Here is a 12,142-nt window from a genome sequence, read left to right as displayed (position 1 = left end):
CCTATAGTCACCTTCACACTCTACCCTCACTATATATAGTAGAGCATGGGTGTGGTTAATTGCCTCATAATATTATAACACATTTGATTGTTATCATTTTCACTGTGTAATATTTTAACATCAAAACTTACATTGAACGTACAGATTTGAGTATACATCTAATGTATAGGTTAATTTTAAAAATAACAGTTACTAATAAATAATAATAGTTAAAAATATTTTAATTTAGATTTGATAAAGTAATATAATATATATTTTTAGTAACATTTTTACTAAATATAATATGGATATATTTATATATAAGTAAAAACAAAATATATATAAAAACAATTTTTGAAATATTAAAAATACTAAATATTGTAATAGAAAATATCACTATATTAATTTAAAATAATAATAATACATTGAAAATAAATGTACAGATATTATACAAAATAATATGTATTTTAGAGTATTTTTTAGAGTAGACCTAGAGCAGGGGTCAGCAACCCGCGGCTCCAGAGCCGCATGTGGCTCTCCAGCCTCTTTGTTGCGGCTCCCTTTGCAATGCTTGAATATTTTTTAGCACCCGTGTGGTGAAAATGCACGTCTTTGTTATGAGTTTACAAAAATCCAACTTTGTGTGAGACCATGAATGCATCCTGACTGAGTTCTGACTGGTGACTGAATGAGCAGACAGGATGCTATCCAGTTCTCTCTGACAGGTTAACATGAAGGGAAATGAGTAATACTTTGAGTTATTTGAGTTATTAATTATTATTAATGAGTTATTTGACGATTCTAAAAAATAAATTAGAGCTCATTTAAAAACAAAAGTTTATCTCCAGTACTAGCAAGAGTACTCCAACTCGTCTTTTTTTTTCCCTCCAATGTTGTTTTAAACATACAACGTTTTGCGGCTCCAGGCTATTTTTCTTTAGTGGGCAAGTGGGTGAAATGGCTCTTTTCATAGTAAAGGTTGCCGACCCCTGACCTAGAGTTTCATTATAGCTCAGCGGCAACTGTCACTCGTGACTCGGATCATTCAAACCGGCAAAAAACAACGCTTGGCTAAAGCCTCAGCACAGCCGGTGCTTGAAACCTTTGACAGCACTTGAAATTTCAAGTCTCCGGTATTGATTTATATTCGTCAAACCTGGGCTTTTTTTTTTTTTTTTTTTGACAAACCTTTCTGTAAAGCACAAAGGCTACGTTTCCAAGACCAGCGTCTTTGTCAGAATGCCACAAGTGAAATAAAGCAGCTTTTAGGACCTCTGCAGCGCCAAGCAGCCTAATGGATCCAGCAGACATGCTCGGGTAATTGCACAAAGACGGTTCTTAGCTTTGTGTACGAAGCTCGGGAGGAATGAATGTGTTACCCAGCCATGGACTCACACAGGCTGCCATTAGCGTTTGCGTGAATGTTTACAGGTCAGTCCACCATCAGCATTGGAAAAAAGAAGATAACAAGCTTTGGCACTCCAGCTTGTGCAGTATTGACTCTGAGTGAGTCAATCCCTTTGTGGCGTTCAATGTCATGTTGACTTTGCATCCTTGTCTCACTGCTTTCTAAATCCTCACAAACCAGCTACCCGAGCCTGTCCCAGGATTTCCATGCGGTGTGAAACATGGTGGATTTCACTGCCATCATCGCCGCACGTCAGCATATGTACCAAAATACATTTCACTCTTTCACCGTCTTCCTGGGAGAGGAACATTTTGCCAACGCTTGTACAGGAAATACATCAGACATCTGTATCAGACAACTGTTATTTACAAAGTACCCGCAGAGCATGCTGGGTAATCCAGTAGCAACTCAATATCAGGAGGTATTAGATGCAAAATCAGCGCACACTTGCATGGGGAATCATGAATGGTTGTGTTTTTAACCACCACAGCGTGTTGGAAAGCGCCACTACCACTGCACAAAATAACAGCAACACCCACAGGTCAATGACTTCACGTTCTGTTGGTAAATAAGCCTTAAATGTCACGCGACACAACCCAAGGAGCTCCTGTTTATCCGTCCACACGCAAATGCTGAATTTTGATTATGCAAATTATGCCAAACCTCCCCAAACAACTCTTGCTTCTATTCTATTAACCACCGATATTTAAGTTCCTAGCCTCCACAAAACCAAATAACCACAGCATCAGGTTGAAAGTAAGCTGTGGCTGTAGGAAACCTCCTGAAGCTTTAGTATAAAATGATAAAATTACTAGAAAACTGACAAAAAACAGCAAAAATGAAAAAAATGCAGTAATTTTACAACAATAATAATAATAAGTTGGAATATTACAAGAAAAAGTCATAATTATGTCATAATATCATTCATTCATTCATTTTCTACCGCTTATCCTCACGAGGGTCGCATGGGGTGCTGGAGCTTATCCCAGCTGTCTTTGGGCGAGAGGCGGGGTACACCCTGGACTGGTGGCCAGCCAATCACAGGGCACATATAGACAAACAACCATTCACACTCACATTCATACCTATGGACAATTTGGAGTCGCCAATTAACCTAGCATGTTTTGGAATGTGGGAGGAAACCGGAGTACCCGGAGAAAACCCACACATGCACGGGGAGAACATGCAAACTCCACACAGAGATGGCCGAGGGTGGAATTTAACTTGGGTCTTCTAGCTGTGGGGCCTGCGTGCTAACCACTCGGAAAGTCTGAATATTATATAAAACAAAACTTAAAATTACTTGTGGAGAAAGTTTGAATGTGATGAGAAAAAATATTCACAGGAATAAAGTCATAATCACAAGAAGAAAAGAATGACAAACCATTGGGGGGGAAAAACAGCATTAATGTAAACGACACTGTCATTTTACGGGAATAAAGTCAAAATATCAAGAGGAGTTATCGAGTTGTATTTTCACCAGACAAAAATGTTGTAATTAAACTCCAATCATTTTCATACAATGAGGAAACATCTATGTCATTTAGCAGCATGACAAAACGTGCAAAAAAAACATGACTTATTTTTAAGTCAGAGAAATAACTCATGGCAAAACAAGAAGGTGGCATCCGTGTGGTGTCTTGCTGCCACATGGTGATTTTCTATGTAACTGAAAAACACGGGCGGATGTATGTTTTTAAAGTAATATTAATTTTGTTGGTATTCCATGGGGAAAAATGGGATGCCACCAGTTGAGAACCCCTCCCTGCGCTCCGCTGTCATAATTTTACCACAGCAGATGTGTGTTTGTACTTAATGTATGCACAAATCCCGTTGTGTTTCTTACCGTCCCGTCACAGCGTGCGCTCTCATTTGAAACCGGACACCAGGCGCTGAGAGGACCACGGCGAACGTGGGGTTAACTCCATCTAACGTAGCAGCTGCCGTCTGGCCCAGCATGGCGTCGGTGTGCCAACGCTGTGTTTCTGCTTTAATTGGCGCTATCTTCATGAGATGTTTAGCTCATGACTAATGCATGATGCACCAAGAAGATGAGAAAACAATAGCTGAGCTGTTTACACAACCGATATGTGATATTTGGATTAAAACCAAACTCCCCGGAGCCCAGGCCTCCCGGGTCCCGAGGACCGTGTTGCAGGGTGACCATTTCAAAGTGGCTGGCGTCCAAAGAAGATGCTTTGGTTCATCCTGATTGATGGAGCGCCTCGCAAGGCACTGAGGCTTCCTGACATAATCCTTGGATCGTTATTCTTCTACACTTTGCCCACAATCTTTCCTCTAACCGGCACAGTTGGGCCCCTGAGGCCACGAGATAATGACGGCAAATTTGTGAGACCTTAGGAAGAACATGCACAGATTTATTTTTCTTTTGCTTTTGATCAGATAAGTTGTTTTTGACTTGGAGCAGAAACACAAAAGTGGCTTTTTTTTGGGCGGGGGGGGGGGGGGGGGATACGCTCTCCAGAGACGTCAATCAAATGCTGGGAGACGTGCTGTCACACTCGTGCTGTTCATATGGTATTTTTATTTATTAGCCAAAGCATACGCATATTTAAGCACATTATTTATGGTTGAATATCACCTATTCTTAGTCAAAACATTTTGACTATTTTTTTTTATTGGATAAGACCTGTTATTAGTTAAAACATATGCCTAGTAAAACAAATTTGGTGTACTTTTTATGGTTGAATGCACGGTGGTCGAGTGGTTAGCACGCAGGCCCCACAGCTAGAAGACCCGAGTTCAATTCCACCCTCGGCCATCTCTGTGTGGAGTTTGCATGTTCTCCCTGTGCGTGCGTGGGTTTTCTCCGGGTACTCCGGTTTCCTCCCACATTCCAAAAACATGCTAGGTTAATTGGCGACTCCAAATTGTCCATAGGTATGAATGTGAGTGTGAATGGTTGTTTGTCTATATGTGCCCTGTGATTGGCTGGCCACCAGTCCAGGGTGTACCCCGCCTCTCGCCCGAAGACAGCTGGGATAGGCTCCAGCACCCCCTGCAACCCTTGTGAAGATAAGCGGTAGAAAATGAATGAATTAATACAGTCTATTATCAGTCAAAACTTACGCAAATTTAATGTTTTCTTATGGTTGATATGGCCTTTTATTACTCAAAAATATGCACAATTAAAATGTTTTTGTGTATTTTTCATGGCTCAATACAGCCTATTATTAGTCAGAAATATGCACATTTAAGCACATTTTACATATTTTTCATGGTTGAATTTGGCTTATTATTATTGAAAAATATGCAAATTGAAGCAATTTTTGGCATATTTTTTTCATTGTTGAATGCAGCCTATTATTAGTCAACAATATGTACATTTAAACAAATTTTATGTATTTTTTATGATTGAATACAGCCTATTATTAGTCAAAAATAGACACAGTTAAAGACATTTTACATATTATTTTAAATGGTGGAATTTGGCCTATTAGTAGTAAAAGAATATGCACATTTAAGCAAATTTTACATATTTTTCATGGTTGAATTTGGTCTATAATGAGTAAACAATATGCACATTTAAGCAATTTTTGCATATAAATAAATGAGATGCAAATCCCCTATTGTGTAAAACTATTTTCAAAATACATTAAAAATAATCAATAATCTACCATCAAACACTGAGAGACGCCGAAAAAATGATGTTGTGCTTGACAGAAACGTCTTTATGGGAGGTCCCGGAACCACAACTGACCTTTTTTCTGAAAGAAATGATCAGAAAGAGGGCTGCACGGGGGTCGAGTGGTTAGCGCGCAGACCTCACAGCTAGGAGACCAGGGTTCAATCCCACCCTCGGCCATCTCTGTGTGGAGTTTGCATGTTCTCCCCGTGCATGCGGATTTGTGCATACATTAAGTACAAACACACACCTGCTGTGGTAAAATTCTGACAGCGGAGCGCAGGGAGGGGTTCTCAACTGGTGGCATCCCATTTTTCCCCATGGAATACCAACAAAATTAATATTACTTTAAAAACATACATCCGCCCGTGTTTTTCAGTTACATAGAAAATCACCATGTGGCAGCAAGACACCACACGGATGCCACCTTCTTGTTTTGCCATGAGTTATTTCTCTGACTTAAAAATAAGTCATGTTTTTTGCACGTTTTGTCATGCTGCTAAATGACATAGATGTTTCCTCATTGTATGAAAATGATTGGAGTTTAATTACAACATTTTTGTCTGGTGAAAATACAACTTGATAACTCCTCTTGATATTTTGACTTTATTCCCGTAAAATGACAGTGTTGTTTACATTAATGCTGTTTTTCCCCCCCAATGGTTTGTCATTCTTTTCTTCTTGTGATTATGACTTTATTCCTGTGAATATTTTGACTTTTTTCTCATCGCATTCAAACTTTCTCCACAAGTAATTTTAGTTTTGTTTTTTTAAATAATATTCAGACTTAAAAAAAAAATGTATACAAAAAAGTTTCATTTCCCTGGCTGCATGGTGGACGAGTGGTTAGCACGCAGGCCCCACAGCTAGAAGACCCAAGTTAAATTCCACCCTTGACCATCTCTGTGTGGAGTTTGCATGTTCTCCCCGTGCATGCGTGGGTTTTCTCCGGGTACTCTGGTTTCCTCCCACATTCCAAAAACATGCTAGGTTAATTGGCGACTCCAAATTGTCCATAGGTATGAATGTGAGTGTGAATGGTTGTTTGTCTATATGTGCCCTGTGATTGGCTGGCCACCAGTCCAGGGTGTACCCCGCCTCTCGCCCGAAGACAGCTGGGATAGGCTCCAGCACCCCCTCGTGAGGATAAGCGGTAGAAAATGAATGAATGAATGATCAGAAAGACTGAAAATAATCACGCTGGCCCACTGGCCCACTCCACGACCGAGATTTTGTTGGTGTGGTGTGACTTCCAGAAGACAGCAATTGTTCTCAACACAACTGGGATGCGTCAGGGAGCGGAACTCCTTGACATTCCTTATCCGTATGAACATATGACAGCTTAAAAGCTTCCATGACGTGAAATAAATAAAAGCTTAGCAGGTGCTGTGTAGAAGAAGTGTTTTTGTGTGTGATGATGGAGCCCAGCTGGGATTGCTGATTTATTTACAGTAAGGACAGTAAAGCACCTTGGGAGTGTGATGACACACTTTGTGTCTGTCATCATTTGCTGTGTGTTACACATAAAGACACCGGGTTGAAAAATATACACAAGGAGAATAGTTTTTTTTTCCACTATGAGCTTTAGTGAGCGTCTCCTCAGGAGGAACCTCCACCACATGGAGGCAATTAAGGTCACCATAATATTAGGAACATCCCTCAGCAGTGCACGGATGAATGAGAAAGTGACTTACATTCATGGGTTTCGCTCAGGTCCGGAAACTATAAAGTCCTCTCAGTGCTTCCCGGTGACTTGCAAAGTGAAAGTTGCATCCATCTTCATGGATCCTCGGCAGGAGGACTCGCTGAGACACAATCTCCCGCTCCGGGAGGCTGTCAACTTTCTTTCTCGGTGGGGTTGCAAACTCGGGAGAAGTTCCTCAAGAGGTGTTTTTCCAGGAGATGTGCATCCACCGCGTTGCTGCTGTTGCTGCTGCTCGGCTGCACGCTGACTGCAAGCAAAGCGAGTCCGGCCAAGCTGAGGACTTGCCCCCCCCCTTCCAAAAAATGTAATATATTCAACATGTGACGGGAGTGCAGCCTCCTTCTCTTCCTCCTCCTCCTTCCTCCTCCTTCCTCCTCCTGGCAGGGCTGCACTCTGCTGCCACCTTGCTTTGCAAAGTGTAACTGTATAGACAATGACCAGACCAGGTTCCAGGGGTGTCCAAACCTTTTCCCTAAGATGGGGGCCACGTAGTGAACAATGAAAGGACGCAACATTGATATTTTGTAAAGCAACACGTATATATTTCATATTCATATTTATATATTTCAAGTAAAAACTGCATGTCAGATTTGGCATTTATTCATTCATTTTCTACCGCTTATCCTCACGGGGATCCCAGCTGTCTTCGGGCGAGAGGCGGGGTACACCCTGGACTGGTGGCCAGCCAATCACAGGGCACATATAGACAAACAACCATTCACACTCACATTCATACCTATGGACAATTTGGAGTGGCCAATTAACCTAGCATGTTTTTGGAATGTGGGAGGAAACCGGAGTACCCGGAGAAAACCCACGCATGCACGGGGAGAACATGCAAACTCCACACAGAGATGCCCGAGGGTGGACTTTAACTTGGGTCTTCTAGCTGTGGGGCCTACGTGCTAACCACTCGTCCACCATGCAGCCAGGGAAATGAAACTTTTTTGCATACATTTTTTTTTTAAAGTCTGAATATTATTTAAAAAAACAAAACTTAAAATTACTTGTTTTTGGAATGTGGGAGGAAACCGGAGTACCCGGAGAAAACCCACGCATGCACGGGGAGAACATGCAAACTCCACACAGAGATGGCCGAGGGTGGAATTGAACCCTGGTCTCCTAGCTGTGAGGTCTGCGCGCTAACCACTAGACCGCCGTGCCGCGAGATTTGGCATTTAAATCAGAAAAAATATATAATTTAATTTATTTAAAAATATATTATTTAGTATGATGCTCTTTTGCTTCACATTTTTGCTGTTTGTTTTCCAATTATTTCTACTTTCATTCGGAATTACATTTCTTTTGGTAATATTATGACTTTATTCCCATAATATTGATATTGTTCCCCAACCTGATTTGCCAAATTGATTTGACATATTTTTCTTGAATATTTCAACTCTGCTACAAAAACATTGTATTTCCTTATAATATTACAGGTTCATTCACTCAAAATTGCCTGTTTTTTGTCATTTCTGTCTTAATATTTAGAACTTATTGTTGTAAAATTGCTGATTTTTAAATCCTCATATCCTCATATCCTTTCCACAAAGGGAGTTTAGACATCAGTTTTATTAAAATGTACATAATCTTGCACAAAAATAGCTGCTGAAATAAAAATGGTACATTCTTTGTTTTGAATAAATACAGAAAAAGTGAACTACTAAAACATTTTATTTCTTCATAATATTACAGATTAATTCTCTCAAAATTGCCTGTTTTTTGTCATTTCTGTCTTAATATTTAGAACTTATTGTTGTAAAATTGCTGATTTTTTAAAAACTATTTCAAGTTTCTTCTTGGATAGCCCAATATATTGAAGCTGAATATTGTTATACAGTATATATATCCCCATATCTTTTCCACAAAGGGAGTTTAGACATCAGTTTTATTAAAATGTACATAATCTTGCACAAACATAAAAATGTTATATTCTCTGTTTTAAATAAATACAGAAAAGGTGAACTACTAAAACATTGTATTTCCCCATATTATTACAGGTCCATCCTCTTAAAATTGCCTGTTTTTTTGTCATTTCTGTCTTAATATTTAGAACGTATTGTTGTAAAATTGCAGATTTTTAAAAAACTATTTCAAGTTTCTTCTTAGAAATGCTCTTGTCATTATTATGACTTTATTACCATAATATTTGGACTTTATTTCTATGACATTCGAACCTTTTCCGCAACATAATTTCCAAAACATTGCATCTTTATTTGTTTTTCTTTAATATTTCATTCATTTTCCCTCATGTTATGACATTATCTATTTACAGTTATGACATGCTGTTTTCTTTTAATATTTGGACTTTATTGTGGTCCAGTAAGGTGCACTGTAGTGAGGCACAGGCTCCAAGCAAACGCTGTGCCACCACGGTAGTCAACGGCTGAGAAGGCTGACATTTCATGACCTTCTTGAATGCTTCTTATTTCTTCATTTCTGCCAAAAAAAAAAAACATGATAAAGTCTTCTTGATGTGTTCATCGAAGCAGTAAATGATGTATTTAGAGTTTGGCTGTGATGCTCAACCTTGCAGTCACCTTCATGCAACGCAACAAATGATGCAAAAGTAACTATTACACACACACACACACACACACACACAGTATGTTGCTCCCGAGGTGGTATCATCCACCACAAAGAGACAAGGTTTTCCTCTGCCTGTGTCAGCTCCCAGGAGCGTGACTGCAGCGCTCCCCCATCACGTTCACAAAGGTTTTATCAGGACAGAGGCGTCACTTTGCATCCAAATCACTCACAGAATTGCTGCTTTCGGAATTTCAAACTTTACGGGAAATAAGTTTTGCTTCAAAGTTTTGCTTTAAACTCAACTAAACCAGTTTTTTTCTTATCTGACCCAGTTCTCTTTTTCGGGACTCGCTGTGTGAAGTCACCAATGTGTTCCGGTGCTGACAGCCAGTCGTGATTACTGTGACAACACACACTCAAACACACACACACACACACACACACACTCACACACTCTCTTCACAAAGGTACACCATTTCCTACGCTTTCATGCCACTTCTCTTCATTAAGTAGGATTCAGTCCTAAAAGCACTGCACTGTATGCAGAACTAAACATTGGCACCTTGGTAGGTTGAAAAAATGTACAAATTGTCACATTTTATGGTTGAATATTAGTCAAATATATGCATATTTATGGCAGTTTTTATGTATTTTTTGCCGAAATGAAGGATTTTCGGGCGGCAAACTCCCACAAAGGGAGTTTAGACATAAACATAAACTAAACTAACATAAACTTGTGGAAAAGATATGGGGATATATACTGTATAACGATATTCAGCTTCAATATATTGGTATATCCAAAAAGAAACTTGAAATGGTTTTTTAAAAATCAGCAATTTTACAACAATAAGTTCTAAATATTAAGACAGAAATGACAAAAAACAGGCAATTTTGAGTGAATGAACCTGTAATATTATAAGGAAATACAATGTTTTTGTAGCAGAGTTGAAATATTCAAGAAAAATATGTCAAATCAATTTGGCAAATCAGGTTGGGGAACAATGGCAATATTATGGGAATAAAGTCATAATATTACCAAAAGAAATGTAATTCCGAATGAAAGTAGAAATAATTGGAAAACAAACAGCAAAAATGTGAAGCAAAAGAGCATCATACTAAATAATATATTTTTAAATAAATTAAATTATATATTTTTTCTGATTTAAATGCCAAATCTCGCGGCACGGCGGTCTAGTGGTTAGCGCGCAGACCTCACAGCTAGGAGACCAGGGTTCAATTCCACCCTCGGGCATCTCTGTGTGGAGTTTGCATGTTCTCCCCGTGCATGCGTGGGTTTTCTCCGGGTACTCCGGTTTCCTCCCACATTCCATAAACATGCTAGGTTAATTGGCCAATTCAAATTGAATAGTTGTTTGTCTATATGTGCCCTGTGATTGGCTGGCCACCAGTCCAGGGTGTACCCCGCCTCTCGCCCAAAGACAGCTGGGATAGGCTCCAGCACCCCCGCGACCCTCGTGAGGAAGGATTTTCGAGCATAAAAATGAAGTCAAATACAAAAATAAAGCATACAGAAGACTCATTCAAAGATGTAGTAGTACATGTAGTATTTTACACTGGTCACTAGGTGTCAGTAATGTTACATTGATTAATGACACAATAGCCACCACAGGAAGTACCAGACAGAACAGAAAGTTAAAAAAAAACTCTCCCAATGCTAACATGTGTGAGTCTTATTTTCTCTTATTATGTCTACTACTTTATATAGGGTAATAGGAGTCTATAGGTGGCCATAGGGTAGGGCTGGGCGACCAAAAGTAATATTCAGATGTATTTAGACTGAATATCATTATACAGTATATATCCCCATATCAAATCCAGTCTGTATCCATAGGAAACATATGCTTGTTTTTGATATCAATATATCACCCAGCTGGGCGGCACGGCGGTCTGGTGGTTAGTGCGCAGACCTCACAGCTAGGAGACCAGGGTTCGGTCCCCGCCCTCGGCCATCTCTGTGTGGAGTTTGCATGTTCTCCCCGTGCATGCGTGGGTTTTCTCCGGGTACTCCGGTTTCCTCCCACATTCCAAAAACATGCTAGGTTAATTGGCCACTCCAAATTGTCCATAGGTATGAATGCGAGTGTGAATGGTTGTTTGTCTATATGTGCCCTGTGATTGGCTGGCGACCAGTCCAGGGTGTACCCCGCCTCTCGCCCGAAGACAGCTGGGATAGGCTCCAGCACCCCCCGCGACCCGCGTGAGGAAAAAGCGGTTGAAAATGAATGAATGAATGAATGAATATCACCCAGCTCTACTATAGGGGTGTTATTTCATCTGTGGAGGGCTCTAATACCATGAGTAAATGTATACTTAGAAGGTTTTAAACAGGTTTTCTAGGCTTGGAACCAATTAAGCGAGATAAACGAGGGATTACCGTAACATCTAATTACAGTACGATCCAAGTAGGACATGGTGATGAAAATGTAACATCATTTGACTAAGTAAACGTCTATCAAAACATAATCTACTAGTTAGCTATGTAGTAACCGGATCACACTGGTTGCGCCTTGGATGATGGCAAAGATGTGCAGAAGAAGAAGAGAAGAAGAAGGCACATGGCGCTGCACAAGACCAATCATCATCACGTTGTTGTTTTTGTTCATTTCAGCTGACTGAACGATAGCGGCCATGATTGAACAGAATTAGCAGACAAAGATTCCGAGTAGCTAGGCTGTTTGTGTTTTCGTCTTCCACAACTTATCAAGATGTCACTTTTATTGCAAATATCCTATCCTGATTTGTGGAAATTAAAAAACTGTCATTAGCATCGCTACCAGACAGGGAGATGGATGGCGAAATATCCTGCAGACGGTAATCACTCTTCATCTTCTCACGTCTGTCTGCTGTCATTCCA

The 12,142-nt window shown here is 39.9% G+C and overlaps 1 protein-coding gene across 1 annotated transcript in view; it reads right to left on the bottom strand.

Annotated features, from left to right (window-relative positions):
- Positions 1 to 6,955, bottom strand: part of LOC131134448 (protocadherin-16-like) — a 114,291-nt gene extending 107,336 nt beyond the window's left edge. The window contains exon 1 of the mRNA XM_058079740.1: positions 6,728 to 6,955. The gene's annotated coding sequence lies outside the window, so the exon portion shown is untranslated. The remainder of the gene's footprint in view (positions 1 to 6,727) is intronic.
- Between the last annotated feature and the right edge of the window lie 5,187 nt (positions 6,956 to 12,142).

The sequence above is a fragment of the Doryrhamphus excisus genome, chromosome 8 (genome assembly GCF_030265055.1).
Source record: "Doryrhamphus excisus isolate RoL2022-K1 chromosome 8, RoL_Dexc_1.0, whole genome shotgun sequence".
Taxonomy (NCBI): domain Eukaryota; kingdom Metazoa; phylum Chordata; class Actinopteri; order Syngnathiformes; family Syngnathidae; genus Doryrhamphus; species Doryrhamphus excisus.
This window is presented reverse-complemented; position numbering and strand designations above follow the sequence as displayed.